Genomic DNA, 25,476 nt, shown 5'->3' with positions numbered 1-25,476 from the left:
ACTAGGTATCTTGATCTATTTAAATTTTTTCTCCCTCATGCTATAACTGTAGTGAGACAAAACAAAGTCAACTACATTAAAAGTTGTGTTACCTTGTATTTTGTCAAGCGAAAGTATAGAAACAAGGAAATATGGGATCCCCCATCTAAGAGATGGAATAGATACCAGTGGTATTTTTTGACAGCAAGGGAAAGTTTAATTAGTTCATTTCTTATCCTCCATTTGTCCTGAAATTTCATAAATAGAGATTTTCTTTGACTTATTAACATGATGCACTTAAAAAATATATTAAACTTCTACCTATGTTCATAGCAGCTCTAGTCATGACAGCCAAAATGTGGGAGCAACCCAAGTGTCCATTAACAGATAAACAGATAAACAAAAGTGGTCTATACATATAACAGAATATGATTCAGCCTTTAAAAAGGAAGGAAATTCTGACCCTTGCTAAACAAGGATGAACATGAGGACACTGTGTTAAGTAAATAAGCCAGTCACAAAAAGACAAATAATATGGGATTCCACTTATATGAGGTACCCAGAGTAGTAAAACTTATAGATGTAGAAAGCTGATTCGATGTTACCAGGGGCTGGGGAAAGGAGGCAATGGAAGTTGCTACTCAATTAGCAATAGTTTTAATAGAGGATGATAAAAAATTCTGAAGTTGGATGGTGGTAATAGGTGCACAAAAATGTAAGTACATTTAATGTCACAGAACTGTACAGAATTAAAGTGATTAATATGGTAATTTTCTTGTTACATATATTTTACCACAATTTTTAAAATAATTAAAAAATGAGACGATGTTATTCACTCCTCAGTATAAATTAATGCAGATACATTCATGTAAGTAGTGAGCATTAGGAATGGTGGTTTTAAGTGAGTAGGAGAAAAAGGTTGTAAACCTGAAGCATAGGACACTGGCTCTAGGACATTGGCTCTAGGACATTGACTCTGGACATTGACTCTAGGACATTGACTCTGGACACTGGCTCTAGGACAGCACCTTAAGAAAGGTGATAAAGTAGAAAGGATGTGTAATTCATCAAAGATTACCTGGGACCTCTTGGAATGAAACAAGAAAATGGTGTGTAATAAATACAACAGTGGATAGTAGCCTGACTTAAAATGACTCCTTCCAGGGCACCTGGGTGGCTCAGTCATTAAGTGTGTGCCTTCGGCTCAGGTCATGATCCCCGGACCCTGGGATCCAGCCCTGCATCGGGCTCCCTGCTTGGCAGGAGGCCTGCTTCTCCCTTTCTCACTCCCCCTGCATGTGTTCCCATTCTCTCTCTCTCTCTGTCTGTCAATTAAATAAATAAACAATCTTAAAAAAAAAAATGACTCCTTCCTCCAAAGGGACACCACTAATAACAGGAGTCCCCAGTGTCCACCCCTGTGGGACATGACTTTAATCTCCAGGCCATAGCAAATTGATCCAGGTCTAGCCACCTGTCCTAAGTTTACCAGTCAGATTTTTTCTGCCATGAATTTAAGATGCAGAAAAGGGAGAAACAGAGCCTAGAAGCTCTTGAGTCCCATTATGTGATCAGCAATGCAACAAACACAGGGTCCCCAAGATGGTCCAGTCACTGAAGTTCATGGGGTTGCCCCGCTCCTGTGGCGGTAAGCCTGCTTGGTTTGGGTTTGAGTTAGTATAATAATAACCGGGTTATTCCAGTTCCCCTTCCCTTCATCTCCCATTTTTGTTTGTCTTTGTTTTTTTTTTACTTGTTAGCTACAGTTGGCTACTGGGTTCACAACCAGAAGATCTTAAACGAACACAGGAAGGCACAGTGTTTCTGGTCACAGAGGTCAGTGGGCCGCCTCTCTCTGCTCTATGCGGCCCTCACGTTTCAATGTCAAGAAGAGCAAGTAAGTGGTATAGTCAGCGAGTTAACTCAACTCCCAATAACAAGAATTTTTGACAAATTGATACCGCTGATTCTTATAACATATATTTTTACTAATACGTTAAGCATTTTCACACACACACACACACACACACACACACAACTTCCAAGTCACAATCAATGGGCCCTCCATTAGGAACTGATATAATAACTCACAGAACAGAACAGTTGGAACGGTCCCTTCAATTTTCCTGTCACAACTACTCCAAGCACTTCCTTTGTCTCAGTGGCTCCATGTAGGTTAAATGCTTCTAATCCAAAGAATAGAAACCCTACAGACATTTAATTACCATCATTAGCTTATCAATCACTGGACTAGATATACACTTTCTTTCCCTGAACACTTATTTCCTTATGCTCGTCCATACAGAAACATAAATAAAGAAGGCTTAAGTTGCGCATTTGTCGCTCACTGACCTCAAAGAAGAGCTCACGCTAAATGGAATTTTGGAGGATCTTCATCTTGGATATGGCTGGCCTTCTCAGCAACTTCATATGAGGAAAGTGTAATCATAGCACATAACCTCTCCTGATACTCTCTATGACAGCATCAACTTCAGCAGAGGCCTGATTTAAAATACAGGCACAACATTAAAAAAAAAAAAAAATCTATCCTATCTGCTGTGTTGAGCAAGGGTGGTGAAGGCTGGAGCCAGAGAAGTAAGGACTAATGATCTGTTTCCTTCTGCTCCAGTCCCTAGGTAGGGGCCCCAGGGCAGTGGCATCACCTGGGAATTTGTTAGAGATGTGAATTCTCAGGGCCCACCTTAGAAGACTGACTCAGCAGAAACTCAGGAGGTCAACCCGGTCATCTGTGTGTTAACAAGTTTACCAAGCCCCCCAGCTGATTCAGGATGCTCAAGGTTGAGAATTACTGCCTCAGACTCTACCATCAAGCCTGCTCAAGAACCCTTTGGTCCTATGGAGGCTCAGACAAGACAATGTGTGTGGATGGGAGGCCAGAAGACGAAAGACAAAAACTGAACGTGGGGGGCACCTGGGTGGCTCAGTGGGTTAAGCCTATGCCTTCGGCTCAGGTCATGATCTCAGGGTCCTGGGATCGAGCCCCGCATCAGGCTCTCTGCTTGGCCGGGAGCCTGCCTCCCCACCTCTCTCTGCCTGCCTCTCTGCGTACCCGTGATCTCTGTCTGTCAAATGAATAAAATCTTTAAAACAAACAAACAAACAAACTTAACGTGGATATCTTCTCAGGGGTTAAGAGAACAGTGATGAAAGACAGGGGAGAGAAATCTTGTGATGGTGGGAGACTGTTCTCAGCATCACCAGAATTCCAAGATTCCTGGTTATTCCCAACACAAGGATTCAAGGGAAACCCAGGCTTACCAGAATGGCTAGGATGCTAAAGTGATTTTAGGATCATGTAGTTCATGTCTGCCTCCTTGCTTCAAGGTTCAGAACCACAGCCTCATCACAGCCCCCGTGGTGACTGGCTTCCAAGACTCTGAGTATGAAAATGTAAAGGAGACCGTTTCTGGTGTATGCATTTGCGAGCGCTGCCATCTCAAAACACCAAAGCCTGGATGACTTCAACAGCAGAAATGTGCTTTTCCCCAGTTCTGGAGGCTGGGAGTCCAAAGTTAAGGTGTCCATGGGCTTGGTTTCTTCGGGGGCCTCTCTGTCTTTGGATGTCACGTTCTCTGTGGGCGTCCACACGGTCTTCCGTCTGTGTCTGTGTTGACATTTCCTCTTCTTCTAGGGACAGTCGTCAAACTGCGTTAGGGCTCACCCTCCTGGTCTGGTTTTAACCTAATCACCTCTCTAGAAGCCCAGTCTTCAAATACAGTCACATTCTGAGGCACAATGGGTTAGGGCTTCAACTATGGATTTCAGGAGAATACCCTTCAGCCCAGAACACTCAGGAATAAGTGCCTTCCATGACGCCTGCTCTTAACCTTATCACTCCAGACCCTGCAATCTTCCTTGTCCTGCCATGCGTTTATAACAATACCTGAAGGAGCTCTGTCACTCAGGGCTTGAGAAAAGACAATTATAAGATCATAAGTGATCAGTTTCATATAACTTAGCGAGAAACAGACTCTCCCATTTACATAAGTCTAGTTATACTTACATATATATGGTGGAAAGGGCTGGTGCAGTAAAGTTCTAGTACAAACACAACCCAAGAGAAACAAGTGAATCTTTAAACTCTTGGATTAAGTACATTTTTTCTCAGTGGACTCTTCTTTTCTTTTTTTTTAAAGACTTTGACAGAGAGAGACAACAAGAGAAGGAACACAAGCAGGGGGAGTGGGAGAAGGAGAAGCAGATCTCTTGTCCAACAAGGAGCCCAACACGGGGCTTGATCCCAGGACCCTGAGCTCACGACCTAAGCCGAAGGCAGATGCTCAACAACTGAGCCACCCAGGACTCCCCTCTCTGACTCTTCTCGTCATCATTCAGATAGAGCATCCAACTCTTGTCTCTGTACTGGGCCCTGCATTTGAGCTCCACTACACTACGCAAAAGCACCTTACCCTACACCTCTCAGTGCTCCATGAACAGAATGTAAATCCCCATACCTGCTTACTACAAGCAAGTTTTATTTGTTTCACCAGGAAATGGCTTCTTTGAGGGGACGGAAGTCATTTACCACCTAGGAAGTGGTCTAGGTGTCAGTCTAAATGTTTTCTCTATCTTCTGCTGCAGGGAGGCTTTTTGTTCCTGTCTTAGGAAACCCTTGAACTGGAGACAGGGATTTGCCTACAGATTCTTCATGGCCTTTGGCGACCATGGCCTTGTGGCGAAATGGCCTCAGGGGGCCACAGGTTAGACTCCTTCCCCATTCGACAAGCAAGGATTTCAACACTGAAGTCCATGCCTTGCTTAAAGACGAGGCTCCAGGTCTCCTGGGACATCCTCAAATGTTAAATTATTTTCAACCAATATAACCTCCCTGGCATTTTATCTTCAGATTCTTCAAGTACTATAAGAGGTCTGTGACTTTCAAAGAGCTAGGCTTCTCCCCCTTTCCCATTGTGCATATATATCAAAGAGTGAGTGTGACCCCGAATTCCAGAGCTTACCGTTGGGGAGAATGATGCATGACTTACCCATGAGAAGGTAAAGAACACCTATTTGGGGATTTCAGTACTCAGGGATGCTCCTGTCCCATAGAACTTAAGAACCTAAAGCAATACCAGATTGAAAATGAAGTTTTAAATCATACACACTGGGACCTTTGAAAACCAAGACCAATACTAGTCTGGTCCCGATGAACAACAGAAGTGATCAAATATTGCCTGGTCCAAGTTGCCAACCTAGATTAGGAGATCATTCTAGGTCTAAGGGAGCAGGGTCAGGAACCCACGGAAGGGGCTGAGAAGGGGTGAAGAGAGAAGAGAAAAGAAAAAAGACTTGCAGCTTTCAAAAGGAAGCTCTTATTTGCTGGAACTATTTCTATGGCTGCTCCATTTCCGCTGTCGTGATTATTTATAGACCATCAAAAGAGTCTCTCTTTTTCATGTGTAGGTTCCAATTAAAAGCTGCCAGAAGCTCATCAGACCTGGGAAGGTAGCTCTGTGGCTGGTCTCACGTCACGTGTCAAGCAGCCTCGCTCCTGCTCCCCCAGATGGGTTTCTCCTTCAGTGAAAAATCCACATTGGAGCCCTTTCCTGAGAACAGAAGCAGGGGACCTGCCTGGCTCTGGGACAACGCGGAGTCCTGGTCGTGGTTTTCACTCCTGGCCTCTTCATGGGTTCAATCCCATAAGCAGAAAGTTGCACCTCAATTTTTTTTCCCCCCTGTGAAATATGAATTTCCTCTCGGTCTCTCACAGTTCAATGATTCCTGGCAACATCAAAGAGCGGAGACAACAGAATCGGATGCTTTCTGGACAGAAAGAGGCTGGGTCCTTCAGTCTCTCTCACGAAATAATGGTGTCAGCAACACCTCTCAGCCAAGATAATCGTCATTGAAAACAGCCCTGAGGAGCTGGAAAAATACTGGATTGTGAGAGCATGGGCATAGATGCCATTTTCAAACCAGAAATGCACCGAGTCTTTGGGGATATTCCGATTTCCTGTTATTTTGTAAGGGTTATAGTACCTCAGATGTTTGGGGGAAGGGAACAGTGAAGTATAAGAAAAACCTGGAAATTAAAAGTCATTTGGGGGGGGGGGCCCTGAGTGGCTCCACCAGCTAACTGCCCGACTCTTGATTTTGGCTCAGGTCATGGTGTCGGGGTCGCGGGGCTGAGCCCTGTGTGGGGCTCTGGGCTCAGTGGGGAATCTGCTTGAGATACTCTCTCTTTCTCTCCCTCCTCTTCCTCTGCCCCTCCTCCCACTTGTGCACTCTCTTTCTCTCTCTCATATAAATAAATCAATCTTTAAAAAAATGGTTTGGGAAGACATTAGTTGAAATAACAAAGGGCAGCCATAAGGAATGCTTCTCCACATATAGGATTCCAAACTGGGTGATTTAGGAATGTCCCAGGTGGTAGGACTTTATCTAAGAACAAAATCAAAGTAACTTAAATCCTAAAGACGTGGACATGCCTCTCCCATTGCCGTCCATATGCCGGACCTCTCTTCCCTTCTCCTCCGAAGAGGCCACCCCCAGCACACCCGGGTTCCATAAAGCTGGACTCAGGTGAGGGAACGGAACTGTGGGAAACATGAAAAAAAAAAAAAAAAAAGCGGATGTGAGTCTGGGTTGTTCTGAAATTGCAGGTGTGGATACCGAGAACTGGAGACACTTTTTTTTTTTTTTTTTAAATCAACACTTGCAGTAGATCAGTGATTCTCTGTTAGGAATGATTTGGCCCCCCAGGGGGGACATTTGGCGATGTCTGGGGATATTTGGGTTTGTGACAACTGCCATGTGTGTGAGCTCCTGGCCTCTAGTGGGTAGAAGCCAGGGAGGTTGCCAAACATCCTCCAATCACAGGCTGCTGCCCCCAGCTCCTCTCCACTCAACAAAGAGTTAATTGGCTCACAATGTCAATTAATGCCCACGTTAAGAAGTGCTGTGACATGTTAAATATGGCCACAGATGTTCTGCCACTTCTTCCATTAAGAGATGGAGTCCATTTCCCCTCCAGAGCCAAAGGGACAAGAGGCTTTTTAGCCTGTGTTCCCTTGAGCCCATCACACCTGAAGGAAGTCTAAGATGAAGGTCAAGTCGACAGAAAGACCCAGCTGTTCAGCTGCACCCACAAGGTCAACCTACGAACCCCCCCCCCCCAGCTCTTCCACAGCATGGTGAGAAACCATAAACTTTTTAAAGTCACTAAGGTTTGGGCTGTTAAGTCAGGTAGCAACAAGTCACTGAAATGAACCGAAGAAGAGAGAATTGTGGTGTGGAAAGAGCTGACTTTCCCCAGCGATCCCCAAAGCCATGGTCCATCAGATCTTTCTAACAGGCTGATGGGAAGTGGCTGCAGAGAGTGCCCTCTACAGCTCTCCAGGCTTTGCTTCCCCCCCACACAACCAGACCAATGAAAGCCCGTGGGGGTTTCTGGGGAAGTCACCCTTTACTGGTGAAAGCATTTTGACTACCCTGGGCCTTGCTTTCCCTTCTTACTCCTCACTGGGAGTCAGGAGCCAACAAAGTCTGTTGAGCGGAAGAGAAGAGGATACGAAAACAAACAAACAATGCAGAAGTGAGAATCTCACTTAAGCCATTATGCTGCCCCATGTTTCCTTCACTCCCTATGTGGTCCTCTGGAAAACCCCTGAAGAGACTGTGGTTCTACTCACAAGCAGTGGGAGAATGAGGGGCTGGCTTTCCTTAGGGAGGGTCATCCTCGGCACTCACATCCAGTAACCAGGAAACCTGAGCCAAGACCACGGCCTGGCTGGAAGGCGGCAGGACCATGACTGTGAATCAAAGACCGGTGTGCTGGCCTTTGTTAGGTGGCAGCTTACAGCCCACAGAGCTGATGAAGCTCCCCTCTGTTCTCAACCTTCCTTCTCTCCCTTCCCTGCTTCCTGAGCAGCCAAGTTCTCTGAGCCAGCCAGCTTCTACCACACTGTGCAGCCCAAGAAATCAGATTGCAGGGTTCTCCCCCTGCCCCCTCCCCCAACCTCTGGTCACTGTTCTCTGAGACATAGAAGCAGGGCTGGTTGACAGGGTTCTGCCAAGGAATCTGTAGGTAAGTTTCTCCGTCTTGAACACAGCATCTTCCAGCGCTTGGGACAAGTAAGGACAAAGGATGCCTTTGCATTGGGAAGGACACCTTGAGGGGAGCATCTGAAGGGAGCAGGACTGACTGGGGTCTGGCGGGAGTGGGGGAAAGGGACACCAGCCCCCTCGGCTCCACACCCCTCCACCCCGGCCTGCGCCCCCCGAGACTGGTGGAGAGAGCCTTCAGCCTGTGTAGTTTCCCAGGGGCCGGCTGTGCAGGGCAGGGAGAGGAGGGAAGGAGAGCCACTGTTTCCTTAGGCATCAGGGATTTGCCACCCTGGCTGGACGTTAGAATCATCTGGGATTTTTTTTTTTTTTTTTTTAATAGTTGATGTCTGGACTCGCCCCCAGAGAGTCTGATTAAAAAGTGTCTGGGATGAGATCCTGGCATTTGTAACTCCTAATGTGCAAGTATCTGTTCGTATTTTGCAAGGAAACTACTATTTCATTGTCTTCTGGGGTTGAAGCCGGTGCCTTCTTAGCCCACGTGCCTCAGTGCTAGGGCCAGAAGAAACTCACAAGCGCCAGCGCCCTCTGGTGGTAGCCAGGACTCTGTACAATTCTTAAGGAAAACCTGACGCTGGTCATTAACCATTGAAAAATTAGAAGACACAGATACGCAGAAGAAAAAAAAATACACAAATAACTTACACTAATCCATGTTAACAACTTGTGTATATATTCACAGAATTTATTTGAAAATTTTGTTCTTTTAAAAATAGAACTGGGCCGTGCATGCTGTTTTGTTAACATTTTACTTAATATACTATGAATGCATTTTTATGTAAATAAGGTCAATTCCATGTTAATATGCAATTAAATTTATTTGGTTCTTATTTTACAGGCAGTAGTAGGGAAAATATTTAGCATTTATGGAGCATTTACTATATGCTAGAAACTAAGTACCTGTAATGGATAATCTCATTTTTTTTCACCGCACCCCTATGAAGTAAGTGTTCTAACTGTTCCCATTTTATAGATGATGCTATTAATGCTACAGAGGTTTGACAATTTCTGTAAGTGGTGGAACCCAGAATCAGAAATAAACATTTCACTTTATATTGCCAGATATTAGATATATTAGATATTAAATCTCTCTGTCCCTTCCTGTTGTCATATTTGTGGTTTCCTTTGGGGGTCACAAATTGTATTGTGTCACACACACACACACACACACACACACACACACACACGGTGATAAAGATTGTTTCCTTGCCCCTTATGCTGAATTCCTAGACGAATCCATGGTCAAAATGTAAGTATTTTAATTGGTTTACAACTCTTATCAAACTTTCCCCCCAAATGCAGGGCTATACTCTCAATAGAAGGTAAAGGAAGCGGGCACTTGTATATTCTTGTGTTTAAAAGCTTCTTCAGCTTTAATTTCTAATATAGTGCAATTACACATGCATACACATCCTTATACACAAGCTTCTTAGGGTCTTAGTAATTTTAAGAGAAGATTCCTGAAATCCTCTGGGTTAGGAAAAACCACCTGGGGAAATTTCTACAGGGGTGGTGCCCTCACCCACATCCCCACTACCCCTTTCCTCTTGGTCCAGGACTCTCCCTTGGCGGCAGGACGCATTCTCCCCCTTTCAATAGTTTTCATTTTTATGTCCATCCCTCACTCCTTCTGTCAAACCCAGACATTCTGTCAGCAGATGGTCTAAATCCCCCATGCCACCCTAGCCAGCATACCGTCCAGCATTTCCAGAAAAAACAAAAACAAAGAGAAAAAGCAAAAAACCAGCCCTGTTCCAAGTCATCCCCTCTTACTCCCTGCTCTGCCGGCAAAGCTGTGATGGGCCAGCCTGCATCTTAGCAGGGGTGACAAGTCCTGTGGGAAGAGAATTGGGTTTGGATACCATCTTCATTTGGTATCATGGAAGTTGGGTCACCACACATAACTTCTTCTCTGAGCTTAGTGTCCTTATCCATAAAGCATGAGAACATTTCCAGGGTTCTGCAAATTAAATAAAAGAAGTGAAATAGCTAAGGACCGAGAGTGCCCGAGAATGGGGGCTCAACAGTGTCTAGTATTTCTCGGGTAGGTCTACACATCCCCTTATTCTTCATGTTTCCTGTCTTTATTTTATAAATAGATCTCATAAATAGCACATACCCTGGATTTTTTTTTTAAATCCAATATGACAACCTCAGTCTAACTGAAAGACTGAATCCATTTAAATTGGTGATTCTAACACAGTTGGACTTGTTTCTTTAAATTCGCAGTGTGAACTATGTTACACAAAAAGAAGTAGAACAAATCCTATGGTTTAAGGACTAACTAGAATTTCTGTGTGCTGACTACTTGGGTTAGAAATAGAATTTATCATTACTCTAGATATTTCAATCCCCAATTACAATTATTCTTCCCACCTTCCTGAGGTGACCGATGTCCTCCTCTTTGTTTTAAACATTAACTCACTATTCTTTTTAGCTTAACCACCAGCGCATGTATGTGCCATATATTGTTTCGTCTTATTTTTTAAACTTATAAAAATGCAATCACACAGAGTTGAGTCCTCTGTAAATTTGCTTTTTATAAGCACTTGCCATTGTGTTTTTGAGATGATCTATGCTATTATGGGAAGCTATAGTTTATTCAGTTTCTGCTGTGCATAGTCCATATTTAAAACAATGTTTAAATTCAGTTTTACTAACATAAAGTGTATTACTAGTTTCTGAGGTAGAATTTAGTGATTCGTCAGTTGCACCTAATACCCAGTGCTCACTCCATCAAGTGTCCTTCCTCCTTAATGCCCATTACACCTCCCCTCCAGCAACCCTCAGTTTGTTTCCTATAGCTAGGAGTCTCTTATGATGTGCCTCCCTCTCTGTTGTATTATGTTATTTTTCCTTCCCTTCCCCTTGCCCCTTTGTTTTCTTAAATTCCACATATGCATGAAATCATATGGTATTTGTCTTTCTCTGATTATTTAGCTTAGCATAATTGCTTCTAGTTCCATCTGCATTGTTGCAAGTAGCAAGATTTTTTTTTTTTTGATGTCTGAGAAAATATCCCATTGCATATATATATGTATATCTATCTCACATCTTCTGTACCCATTCATCTGTCGCTGGACATCTGGGCTCTTTCCATAGTTTGGCTCTTGTGGACATTGCTGCTATAAACATTGGGGTGCACGTGTCCCTTCAAATCCCTACATTTGTAGGGTAAATACCCAGTAGTGCAATTGCTGGGTCGTAGGGTAGCTCTATTTTCAACTATTTGAGGAAATTCCATGCTGTTTTCCAGAGTAGCCACACCAGTCTGCATTCCCACCAACAGTGTAAGAGCATTACCACAGGGGGGTGGGTGGGGGGATGGGTTAAATAGGTGACTGGGTCAAGCAAGGCACTTGCGATGAGCACCAGGTGGATGGAAGTATTGAATCACTCTATTTATTGTACACCTGAAATTTATATCACACTATATGTTAGCTAGCTGGACATTAAACAAAACTTAAAAAGAAAAAAAGAAAAAAATCTGTTGCATCTAAATTTTCAAATTAACAGGCTTCCATCTGGACATAGTACATTCTTACCTGTTAAATCCTGAAGCACCTCAGGTCAAGCTCTTTCCCTTCCTTGTCTTTGCTCTCTGTTCTTGATTAATGTTTTCAGAGCTGTGTCTGTTTAATTCACCTCTTTCAAAGAACCTACTCATGACATTAATTCTTTCTTTTATGTCTATCTTCCAATTCGTTAGTGGTGCCTTTCATCTCTACGATCACCTTCCTTTATTCTACCTCTTTTGGGATTTATTTGCTGGATGTTTTTTGTTTGTTATTTCTTATGCTGGAAGCTTAGTGCCTCACTTGGACCCGTCTTCTTTTAAATGGAAGCATTAAAGGTCACCATTTCCCCTGTAAGTCCCACTAGCATTTCACAATTTCTTACACAATATTTTTGCTTCTCCTTTGGCCCATGAGTTGTTTAGAAGTTTGAAAGACTTGCCAACTTATGGAATTCTTTTAGTTTTGTTTTTATTCTTACTTGCACGTTCGACCCAGGATGTGGTTTCTGTGACAGCATTCCTCATCCAGTTGAGACTACCTCTCTGGCCTCAAAGATAATCAATTTTTGAGAATATTCCTTTGTTTGGAAGAATGTGCTTTCTTTCATTGCTGTAGGCAATACCACACATAGGGAACCTCATTAACCGTGCTCTTGAAACCGTCTATATTGTTACTCGGTTTTGTCTGCTTGAACTATTAATTTCTGAGAGGAATGCATTAAAATCTCCTACAGGTATGTTTTCTCCTTGATGGTCTATTTTTTAAAAAATTAAACTCTACTCTTACGGTTGTAGAATTTCCTATCTTCCTGCTTTTTGTCATTTCAAGCAAACCTCTACTACCACCAGTGTCACTTCCCGCTTGAACTCTTTTATCAGATATTAAGCGGCAATGTCCTCCCAGGGGCCACGTCTTCCGTTGGCCAGAAATAGAAATCCTCTGCTTGCCCGGGTTTCTTGGCTTGTGTGCCTTCTATTTGTCCTCCTCCTTCTATTACTCCTTTTTCACCTGCTTTGCCTTTTGCTTCTTTCAAATTTTCTTGTTTATATATTTTTCTTTTTTCCCTATCCTGATTTGGGATCCATCATTTCCATTCTTTCAGGGTTTATCCTCAAAATGTGACCCCGTACCGCCATCTTAACCTTCCCCTGCAGAACAAGAGGGTCTTCGAGACCAAATCCAATGATTTCCCTCCCACTTATGTGGCGTTTTTTAAAAAATCAGTATTTCTTAGGGCGCCTCTGTGGCTCAGTGATTTAAAGCCTCTGCCTTCAGCTCAGGTCATGATCTCAGGGTCCTGGGATCCAGCCCTGCATCGGGGCTCTCTGCTCAGCCGGGAGCCTGCTTCCCCGCTCCCTCTCTGCCTACTTGTGATCTCTCTGTCAAATAAACAAAAAAAAGGGTTGTTTTTTTTTTTTTTTGCTTTTTTTTTTTTTTAAATGAAATCAGTATTTCGGCTTGTTACTTAACCCCATAATTTAGGTATTTTACTTTGCCACAGAAAATATTCAATTAGAATGGTTTGCATGCTTACCATTTTTTTAACTAACCATGTCTTACCAAATCTCAGACCTTTCTGAGATCATTTTCTTTCCTGAAATATATCTTTGCGGGAAGCCCTTTGACAACGTTCTGCTGTTTGTAAACTCTGGTTGTGTATGTATGAAAATGTGTTTATCTCATCCTAGTTTTTAAAAGAAAACTGTGCTGTGTTGGCGGTCATCTGCTCTCCGCATTTTGATTATTCTCTGCTCTTCTTGCTTCTATTATTTCTGTTAAGATTCCTGCAAATTGTTTTCCCCTTCTATCTCCTCTGCTTTATTCATTTTCTTCTCATTCACTACGTTTATGTTAGGCCTTTTAATTCTGTCTTCCCTATGTATTAATATCTTTCTCCCTCAAACTCTTTTCTTATGGCTAGATGCTGGGTAACTTCGATATCTTGATGTTTATTATTTTCCTTTTTAAAAAAATTCAAATATACTAATGATTTGTGTAAAATAGGCTGTTTAGATTATTTCAAGAACACACTTTTCATTTTAGCTACATGCTATTTCGCCTCCCCCCTCAGGGTTTTTTAATTTTAATTTTTATTTATTTTTTAAATTTCTTTTCAGTGTACCAGAATTCATTGTTTATGCACCACACCCAGTGTTCCATGCAATGTGTGCCCTCCATAATACCCACCACCAGGCTCACACCACCCCCCACCCCCCTACCCCTCCAAAACACTCAGATTGTTTTTCAGAGTCCATAGTCTCTCATGGTTCATCTTCCCTTCCAATTTCCCCCACCTCCATTCTTCTCTCCATCTCCCCATGTCCTCCATGTTATTTCTTATGCTCCACAAATAAGCTACATGCTATTTTTGATAATCTTTTGTTCCTACTTTTTTAAAAAAGTTTTTAAAAGTTCCGACTTTAAAAAAAAAATCTGTTTTCATTATGATGGTGCTTTCTTATTCCAAATCTGGTCATTCTAATAATCTGACGTGTTTGTACAGGAGGTGGTCTAGGTTGATTATTTTGCTAACTTACTGGTGGTGATTCATTTCCTTGGGTTTATGATGGTTGACATTTAACTTACATTTAATTTGATTATCTTTGACCCCATAATCCATAAGAGTTTTGAGTTCTTGGGTCATTTTCCTCCATAAAGGATGTTTCTACGGGGAGTTCGTAACATCTGGAGTGTATCCATCCCACCCACTATGGGTCCTAAGCTTAAATTCCAAATCTGCTGCTGATGTGGGCATGCGTCTCCAGGAAAAACCCAGCTTTGCAGGTTTTCCCATGCTCAAGTCCATTTTCAGCCCACTGTTATATTTTTCTTGTTTGGGGAATGTGTTTTCATTTGCTTGTTTTGGCTGTTGAAAACTCCCATTGTTTGCTTAGGAGCTCAACAATGTTTGGAAAAGTGTGCTTGCTGTAATCTATTCCCATTCTAGCAACATTAGCTCATTGACCCTGCCTGATGCCTAGTCAGCCATGTTGTTGGATATTGGAAGTCTAATAAATAGGCATTATTATTATTATTGATTTGGAAAACACAGCTTCCATACCACGGGGCAATGTGGAATCCTGTCCCGGCATGTGGAGAAATTCATAAGCAGTAATCAAAGAAACTGACAAATAGAATTGATTGCTGCTGTAACATAGGTTTTGGAATCAGCATTTTTAAAACTGGAATTAGGTCTACATAATGCAAACATGTTTTGACACAGCTGCCGTTGCAGATTCAAATGACAGAATCTGGTCCAGAGGAAGCAGCCCACACTTCAAAGTTGTTCAACAGTATTCTCCTGATGCTGCTGATACCACTGCTTCCTGAGGCAACAGCCTCCTGCCAGTTCATATCAAAATACACACTTAGCATCGGGAGAAAGGACCTTTTGGTTTTCTGAATTTATTTCCTTCCATTCTTCTCCCCTCCTTTTGCTCCTCTTGCTAGTGAACACAATTCTATCTTGATCTTAAGCTCAAACTCCAAAGGAGCAGGGACCATTGGGAATTGGAGGGGCTCTTATCCAAGACTCTTGGACCCTCTGATAACAGAAATTGCTAAGATAGAAAAGAAAAGAATGCGCCTTTTTACTGGGAATGAGGATAGTGTGCAGTGTTTTTGAGGTGTTAGAATAAGTAATCCATTTGATGTCCTCATAATAAGATGTGCCCTTCTATTTTCACTCCTCTCAGATATGAATTATTGAAGACTCTTATTGTTCCTCTGTAAGTCTTCTATATAATGTAGAACTCATCTCGCAGAAAAGAAAAACGAAAACCGAAAGTAGCAAAAAAAAAAAAAAAAAAAGATGCATCTAGAGCTTGTGATTTCTGCCAGCAGCAAAATCATTTCTTGTACTTTGATACCAAAATGTTTTTTTCCCCCCATTTTATTTCCATCTTGCGCTCAAGGTAATTACCCTTCAGAGACACCTACAGGGAGAGGCTACGAGAATGTCTGATAATTTTTAATGCATTTGCCTCTCTGCATTTTCTCTCCGACATTCTACTAAGTGGAGCACATCTGCCATGAGACATCAGCGGAGGATGACTTCATTAAATATTGAATACTGTTTTCTGCCTCCGCAAGTGTTTGTCCCATACCAAACCCTCAAGTGGTGAAAGTGTGCGAGAAGGGCAACCCATATCCTCATGAACCCCAGCCTGCTCCTTAGTTTCTTAGGAGCGGTCAGCCACCTGCTGTGTTTCCGAGTTGAACAACTGTCACGCTAGCATCTCTAAATAATTGTTATAATGGACATGTCAGGGAATATATTTGGAGATTAGAAGCAGTTTTCAAGATTTGCAACCCCTATTTGTACAACAGTCAATAATAATTCCAAATGAGAGGAAAAGTGGCTGTTCTATTGCTTCTATTGCTTTTCCCGAACTCTATGCCTTTTCTTTTGCCTCTATGATGGAAATACAGACTTTTTAAACCTATTTTACATTCACCTTGGAATTTTCGCCATCCATAATTGTAAGCCTTTGAAAAATTTCCTATTTTTCAGGAGCTGTTGATTTTCCCATTGGTGCCATCTGCTGGTCTAGATATTTCAACCAGGTTCTGGCTTGTAAGTTTCAATACAGTCGAGAACATTTAGAATAGATTTCTAAAGTAATGAAAAATCTTTGCTTAAATTTTGTGAAAATATTATTTTCACACACATTTGATATGTCATATTTGAATTCATAGATCTTTTTTTTACCTTACCCTAAAGTTGTAATTACCATGACTCAAATCATTCATATGTATATTTATATGTATGTCATATTATATTATACGGTATAATATTATACTGAATAAAGGCTGATAGATTGGCTTTCCTGTTTCCTTTGATAGTTATGAAATTTTGGAAAGTTGATATAAAGGTTTAGTTACATAATCTCTAAGAAGCAAATGTCAAGGCTGCAGGATAAAAAACTGATTTGTTGAACATTTTTATATGCAATTTAAGTGAACTCTTCCCAACCTCAGAAAATAACACTTACACTTATTGTGAACACTATTAAACAGGTGGATTTTGACCTGATAAGTCTAAAGGACTTTCTTTCAAGTATCTGGTTATATAGATTATATAGAAACTTCTGTCTATATTAATTCATACATCTATATTACATCAGATCCAGTTATCAGCAATATTTTTCTTCTGGTTTTCTATAGGCTGTGATTGATGTTTTGCAATATCTCAAATGTTCATTAATTTCATTTATTGTAATGTTTCAAATAGATTTCCACCCGCGATTTGTAATCCAGATGGCTTTCCAACAAAGGGCATTTCTCCACCTTTGTATTTGCATCCAGCTTCAAGAGATGCCCAGTGGTTTGCTTGCTGTGTTTTGGCGTGCTCCCCTCTCTGTGGTTGGCTGAGTATTGGAACATATCCTCCCTTTCCTCCGCTCACTGATGAGATATAATTTATGTTGATTCAACTCTTCGCAAATTGCCATCTGTCAGCTTTGCTTTCTCTAATCCCTCATCTCCCTCCTTCGTTGCATTTGGTTGAACTGGCGGAAGCTCGGGTATTGGCTTAGAGCAAAGTCTCTCCATCAATAGTAAAGATCCCATTTGAAACTAACATCTCACTCATGAATTGCCTTCTTTTTAACCTCAACTGTGGCAATATATTCATTTAGCTTTTCATCATCCTCTGCTACACAAAAAATAGAGCAGCAGCACCCCTGACATCCCTGGCTTCTGGGGCCAGGTCGAGAAGCCCTTTGTTATCAATATCTCCCCGATCATCTGTCTTTGTTGATATTATCTGGTCTAGTTGTATGCTTTCAGGAACCTGATAGATGGAATGTTCCCAGCGATCATATCCAGATTCCTGTTCCCTCACTCTTGTGCCTGAAACACAGATCAGTTTTACTAGAAATTTCTATCCCGAAGAGACTGTCTTTATAGTCTCTTTATAGATCTGAACAAATCTTTCTACAACCATGGAATATAGGAAAAGTTATGTAATGTAATTAGAAAGTAGATAAGCATCATTTAATTAATAAGAATATTAAAGCATGATGAGAATCTCTTTATAGACAGACTAAAATTAGGCATAATTAAATAACCAATGGCTTTAGAAGTGCTTTCCCTAAGCCAACATTTCTTAGTCTTGGTGCCATTGATGTTGGAGACCAAATAATTCGTTTTGGGAGGGGGACATCCTGTGCATTTAGGAATGTTTAGCATTCCCAATGTTTAGCAAAAAACTCCTGTCCTTTTGTTGTGACAAACAGGAGTATCTCCAGAGATTGCCATACATCCCTTGGGGGGTGTGGCAAAACTACCCCCCCTCCACACTTTTACATATGAATATTAATGAAAGAAAAACAATGAAATATGAGACACTACCTAGAAGTCCAGGTGGTTTTAGTTAGCTTGCAAATGACTTCACATATGAGAAATGTCAGAGGAATTCAAACATGACACAGAAACATAGAACTTAAAACTGGAGAGGAATATGAAAATGCTTCTTCCAGAAATGGAGAGCTAGAATATAGCTCATGATCGTGGACTCCAGACATTTTCCCGGCAAAAATCTGAGACCTGAACACAGGATTCGTTAGTCAAATGTTCGAACAGAGATGTTGCCAAGCTCATATTTCTGATTTTCTAGGAAACCAGGGACTCATGGAAGCCTGGTGTAAATCAGAGCTTCTAACCAACTGCTTTCACAACCACTGGTCTGATGGGTAGATTCTGAGTGGTAAGAGGAGGAAAAGAGTCTCCAATGGGTTACGTTGTCATGGTTCTTGGCTGTGAGCCTTCTAAAAAATCCCCATTAAGGGGCTATCTATCTTGAACGTGAGACATTTCCTGGCAGCAGAGGCCTTTTGCTCAAAGTCTCCATCGATCTCCAGCACACCATAGCTCTGTTATAGTCTTTAGCCTCATTCTGATTAAGCAGAGAGGTTATAAATCCTTTTTAGTTCTAAGGAAGCTTTTCCAATGGGCATGTAATATACACAAAGGTACTCTATTATAACAAGGTTTCCTTATTTCATGATGTTGGAGATGCCATAGGCTAAATTATGCCCCTGTCATATGAAAGCCCATATAAAAAAAACATTCAAATATCATATGGTTAGTTCTGAAACCAAAGTGTAAGTCCAACGCAAGCCTTTGTGTTATAGAGGAATTACATTTTATACAACTGTTCAGACTGTGTCATATCCACCACCTAAAATAATGTCTGGTTCTGAAATTTTGAGTTAACAGAATCATTCATGCTCATCATAGTGAGTGGAGAAAATAACTCAGAGCAGTTAAAAAGATGGATTACAAGACTTTGCTAAACCTCAGTTACTACATCTACAAAATGGGGAATAATAGTTCTTCTACCTCCTAGGTTTCTTTTGAGGGTTAAATGAGATACTAGGTATGAAATGTGGTTCTGGGTCTGGTACATGGCAAGAACTCACCAACTCTGAGCTTTTTACTATATAATTACATAATATATACTGTTGTTATGAGGGTGACCAAGTGACAGTGATACCCTCTTCCACACCACGTGTTTTCATACGGTTTCCCAAAAAGAAAACTAGGGAAATCCATACCTAAGAAAACAAGTGAGTTTTCTTAGCAATAACCCAAGAAACTGTAAATGCTTGGTAAAATGATTGGGGAACTCTGTTTGGGATAAAAGTCATTGCAATTTTGTAAAGAAATATTATTCAAAAGAAAAGGAATCAAAAAGGACCCCTGGAGGATGTCTCAGTTGGATAAATGTCTGGCTCTTGATTTTGGCTCAGGTCATGGTCTCAGGGCCATGAGATCGAGCCCCATGTCTTGGGCTCCATGCTCAGCGGGGAGTCTGCTTGAAATTCTTTCCCTCTCCCTCCGACCCTCCCCCTGCTTTCACTCGCTCTCTCTCTCTCAAATAAATAAATAAATCTTTAAAAATAATTAAAAAAAGAAAAGGAGTCAAAGTATATCTTAGCTTCAAAGACAAACAAAACATCCAAAGTCATCTTAGAATGCAAAAAAAAAAAAAAAAAAAAAGGAAAAGGATATTATGTGGCAAGGATTTCAGTTCTCTTTTAACAGTGACCCAGGGTCAAAGTGTCTTACCAAGCAGACAGGCCATTTCACATCCCTCTGGCTGGGAGGCCGGGAGCAGCCACATAGGACGATCACAGCTCAATCATGGAGCTGAGAAGATCCACTGCTGTTCGGACACCTGCTTGCCAAACTACCTTTGGAGAAGAATTTGACTCCCGGTGCCAACTTCCCAGTGGGAGAATGCACACTGGCACCAGTGATATAGATGTGGTCCCTGAAAATGCCTCCTTTGCATGCTCCCAGGGTTTGGGAAGCATGTGACAGTTTGGGAAATGCCTTACGAATGAGAAGCACCTGGCAAGGGAAAAGCTAGGGAATGTGGCTTTAAAGACTTGTTCTGCCTCTGAGGACAGCAGCTTCCTATAAGACAACTGCATTTAAACAATGTCATGTCAGTGACCTTGACACTTCTTCAGTGCTTACTTTGCTCTTTGCCACTTGGTTTGGGAAGCTCCTCTGTTAGTCTAACTTAGTGCTAATTATAATCATCCACTAACTCCATGAGGATTTTAGGCTTCTGAACATGACTGGCCCTATCTCTTAAACGGGGAGATTCTCAGTAACTAATTATTAAAACTGTATAAATCTACATACAAATTCAATGTATCCCCAGAGAATTGTGAGAAATCTCTTTTTTAATCTTCAGAGGGTGAAAGGACCCAGAAGTATCTAAAAAGTATCTGGGAGATGTGTCTAAAGCAGAATTTTACTGTGATGGAAATCAATGTAATGAAATTCAAATGTTTAACTTTGATTAATTTGAAAAGCTTACCACAGAAAGGTAGCAGAGAACATCAAAAATATTCTGAACATCTTGATAATTAGAAATGTAATACAAAACAGACACGTACAAACTCCTAGCTATTAATCCAGAAGGAAGATTCAAATAGTCCAACAGAGTATATTGTCATTAGAAACTTCCACAGAGACTAGAGATTTGGGTTGGCATCCTTTCTTGTCACATAACTGCAATTACTTCCTAGAAGCTTATGGTTTATTGCATAGTCTGGCATTCTAGTAGAAGTCTATTGGGTCTTAATTGGAAAAAAAGAAACAAAAATAAAAACAAAACTTGTGTGTTCACTGGTGGCCTAAAATGGAGCCAAAATTACCTACTCTGTGGATCAAAGAGCATTTGTCTTGACTTCTGCTGAGGTGAAAGTCACTTCTGGGCTATGACCTGATGTTTTTCCTGAGGTTTTCTAGTGTCTTCATTTTTAGAAAAGTGCAGAGCCTGAAGAAAAAGGTCTATCCAAGAGGAGTTCCATCTTGGCTGCACATTAGCCATTTTCAAAAACACCAGTGTGGGCACTTGGGTGGCTCAATTGGTTAAGCATTTGCCTTCAGCTCGGGTTGTGATCTCAGGGTCCTGGGATCGAGTCCCTCATCAGTCTCCTTGCTCAGTGGGGAGTATGCTCCTCCCTCTACCCTTCCCCCTACTGCTTGTGATCTCTCACACACTCTCTCTCTCAAAAAAATAAAATCTAGGAAAAAAAAAAGAAAAAAGAAAAAAAAAAAACAGTGCTTGTAGACTCCTACATCCAATGCAGAAAGTCATTCTAACAACCAAGGAAAAAAAAGCTATATAAAGTACAAAATTCAAGTTCAGTACAGAAAAAAACCCAACAGAGGTGGCTCAGTTGGTTAAGCAGCTACCTTCGGCTCCTGGGTCCTGGGATCAAGTCCCGCTCCCAGCTCAGCGAAGAGTGTGCTTCTCCCTCTCCCTCTGCCTGCCGCTCTGCCTACTTGTGCTCTCTATCTCTCTGTCACATAAATAAATAATCCTAAAAAAAAAAAAAGAAAATGTTTTTAAAAGGTAATAAAATAAATAAACTAATTAATAAACCCAACAGAGAGCTGAAGGCATGACACTAACTTTCAGAAGTGATGAGCCCTTGTGGCGAGTTTTCTTCTACCTGTGGAGAAGCTCCCTGTGATCAGGAATGAGGAAGGGCAGCCACATCAATCTGCTGGTGCTGCCGTAACAAGACTCCCTAGCATGGGGGAGCCTGAATGAAAGACATTTCCTCGGGTCTGGAGCAAGATGTCTATGATCAAGTGTCATCAGGGTTGATTTTTTCCTGAGGCTTCTCTCCTTGGCTAGTAGATGGCTATTTACTCCCTTTGTCTTCACATGGTCTCTCCCCTGTGCACGGACACAAGCCCACATGTTGTCCTGTTGTTAGGACACCAGCCATTGGATTAGGGCCCGCTTTCAAGAACTCATTTTACCTCTTAAAAGACCTTATCTCCAAACTTTTTGAGGTACTGAGTGTTAGGACTTCAACATGTGAATTTTGTGAGGATACAATTCAGTCCATAGCACCACCCCGACTCTTAATGAACCTATAATGGCCACAAGTGGGCCAGTTGACGTGATCCAGTTCAGAGCCCTGACCGCAGAGCAAGACCTTCTCCACAAGTCTTCACCTGATGTGTGTGGGGCAATACGTCAGTTTCCTGTTGCTGCAGCAACACATTACCACAGAGTTATTGGCTTAGAACAATGCAAATTTATTATCTTATAGTTCCATAGGCCAGAAGACTGACATAATTCACTGAGCTAAAACCAAGTTGCTGGCAGGGCTGTGTTCCCTTCAGAGGCTCTAGGGAAGAGTCCATTTCCTTGCCTTTTCCAGCTTTGAGAGGCTCCCTGCATTCTTTGGCGGGTGGCCCCTTCCTCCATCTTCAAATCCAGCAACACTGTTATCTCCCTGACCCTGCTTCCTTCATCACATCTGCTCAGGATGTGCTCTTCTACCTCTTCCTTTTTAATGACCCTTGTGATGATACGATGTTTACCCAGGTAATTCAGAATAATCTTGCTTTCTTAAGGTCATCTGACTGGCAAATTTAATTCCATCTCCCACTTTCATTCCCCCTTCCCATAAAATCTAACATCGTTTTAGCTTCTAGGGCTTAGGATGTGTACACCTTGAGGAGCCATAACTCTGCCTACCACCGTCGGTAGTATGTCAAAGGCTAGGGCGGCACAAGAGTTCTGAAAGCTATCTCCCTGAAGGCATGCCTCCCCTGAATGCGAGTGAAAGCTGCCCAGAAAAGGAGATGGGAGGACAGTGATGCAGAGAGAAAGACCTCCAAGCCATTTGAGGTCCCCATAGACTATAATGCAGTGCTGGTCAGCAGGGCAAGAGTATTCTCCAACCACGCAGAACATGCATGAGGGGACAGGGCCGGGGAACAGACCCTCTCCATGGATCCAGGGACAGATCAGATCCAATCAGCCCTCCACCACTCCCCCCTAGCACCCTGATCCAAGTAGGAGGATGCCTTTTATGGAGTAAATGTTATTACTTCCATCTCTACCGTTCTTTATTAAAAAGTGTTCAAATAAAAGCCAACATTATAAGATCCAGAGAGGGAAAAGAAAATGTGACCCAGGGTCAAAAATTGCCAAGAGTCAATAGAAGCAGCCCCAGAGAGTCCACACATTTGAATAACAAGATGGGGCCTTAAACATAAGTCTGATGGAGATACCAAAGGATAAAGACACAAAGAACTACCAACAAACACTGAACACCACTTAGTAAAGTCCACTTTGTAAATTTGTTTCTCACAGTCTTAGAGTTTCTGTAACTACTTCATATGTGTACTAGGGCTGACCATGAAAAAATACCTTCCAGGTAATAAGAGGTTTCTCATTGTCAGAGAAAAAAGTTCCAAGTTAGGAAAGGAGGGAGGTAAGAATAAACCCTGAGGTATTGGATTGGAATTGGAGACGTGTGTGTGTGTGTGTGTGTGTGTGAGAGAGAGAGAGAGAGGGAGAGTTTGTGCATTTGATGGACATGGAAATTAATAGAAAATATGTGTATGCATGCACTAGTACTTACACACATTTCCAAACTCTCTCCACTGACAGGGACTAGAAGCAATGGCATCATGGTAGCAATGTGCACACTCAGAGCCCAGATCTTGGTTTTTACATTCCATTCTCCAATAAAAGGAATCAGGGTTCTTTGAAAAACAGATTGTTTCTCAGGGTGGGGTGTGGAAAATACAAGAACAAACTGGAGTGTCTTATGGAAAGAAGTACTCAAAAGATGGGGATATATCAAAAAGCATAGGCACCAGCATGACAAAGCTCCTGAAGGCCAAAGCTGGAAAAATTTGAGCAATAAAATAATGATAATATTAGATTATATCATCCCCAGAATAAAATACATATGCATGAGTCTATACTGAGATAACAAAAAATTGAAAGAAAGACAACTCTTTCTTACAGAATTTAAATTAAGACAGGCGCCTGGGTGGCTCAGTCACTGGGTGTCTGCCTTCAGCTCAGGTCGTGATCCCAGGGTCCTAGGATCGAGCCCCACATTGGGCTCCCTGCTTATCAGAGAGTCTGCTTCTCCCTCTCCTACTGCCCTCCTCTCTCTGTCTCTCTCTCACTGTGTGTGTGTCTCTCTCTGTCAAATAAATAAGTAAAATCTTTAAAAAAAGAATTTGAATTAATAAATGTAGAAGAAATAAAAGAAATATAAAATTATCTTTGAACACCACAGTTAGAATTGATGCAGGCAAGATCCACCAGTCGTTGCTAAAATTAGTGGACACAACTTTGAGGAAAATAGGGATATTTATATAGTCTAAATGTTCTCCCCAGGAAATTTACTAACTACAAAGAGAAAAAGAATGATTTCACCATAGAGAAATCCAGAAGACACCACCTTTACGAAGTGATCAAGGTTAACATCACCAGTCATACAAAACATATCAATGTTATGTACTCTGTGAATACACTGAGAAAAGTACCTCACTGCTGTAATGTTTGTTAAAAATGCATAACCTCAATCTAATCATGAGGAAATAGATGGCAAACCCAAATTAAAGGACAATATAAAAGAAAACAGTACTCTTCCAAAGTGCCAAGGCCATGAAGATAAGGAAAGAGAGGAATGGTCACAGATCAGCAAGTCTAAGGCAACATTAGGAGTAAATACAAGGTGGGATCCTGGACTGGATCCTTCAACAAAAAACAACATTCCTGGTAAAATATGGTGATATCTAAACAAAGTCTGTCGTTTAGGTAACAGCAATATGCCAATGTTAATGTCTTAGTTTTGATAGTTACCGATGGTTATGGAAGCTGTGGGTATCCGAGAAAACAAGGGGCAGAATATGCGGGTTCTCCCTGTACCAATTGTTCAAACTCTCTGTAAATCTATAATGAATTCAAAGTAAAGAAAAAAAATGTGCCAAAGGATCTAGTGGAAAAGGTTGACAACCTGCTTAAAGAGAAGAAGAATTTCCAAAAAAAGACATCGAAACTATTAAAAAACAACAACAAATGGAAATATCAGCACTAAAAGATACTGATGACACCTGCATCTATACAATAGAAATTCCAATTGAATTATTCTGTGGCAGGGAACAGGCAGTTGGAAGTGTGTGTGTGTTTAATTTCCCGAGCAATTCTAATCATAGCCAAGGTTGGGAACTCCTGGGCTAGCCTAATTGAATTAACATTAAAATATAATGAAGCTATATACAGATTTTCCTTGACTCCCTTATGTCCTAATATTATAAGTAGAAAATGCATTTAATATACCTAACCTATAGAATATCATAGCTTAGCCTGGCTTACCTTAAATGTGCTCAAAATACTTATATATTAACCTACAGTTCAGCAAAACCATGGAACACAAAGCCTGTTTTATAATGAAGTGTTGGGCGTCCCGTGTAATTGGTTGAGTACAGCACTGAAAGTAAAAGACCAGAATGGTCATCAGTGTGTGACTTGTCCACCCTCGTGATGGTGTGGCTCTCTGGGAGCGTGTTTCACACCAACTGCTAAAAAATCATAAGTGGT

The sequence above is a fragment of the Mustela nivalis genome (assembly GCF_964662115.1).
Source record: "Mustela nivalis genome assembly, chromosome: 14".
NCBI lineage: Eukaryota > Metazoa > Chordata > Mammalia > Carnivora > Mustelidae > Mustela > Mustela nivalis.
The sequence above is the reverse complement of the archived record's forward strand: the minus strand, read 5'-3'. Positions refer to the sequence as shown.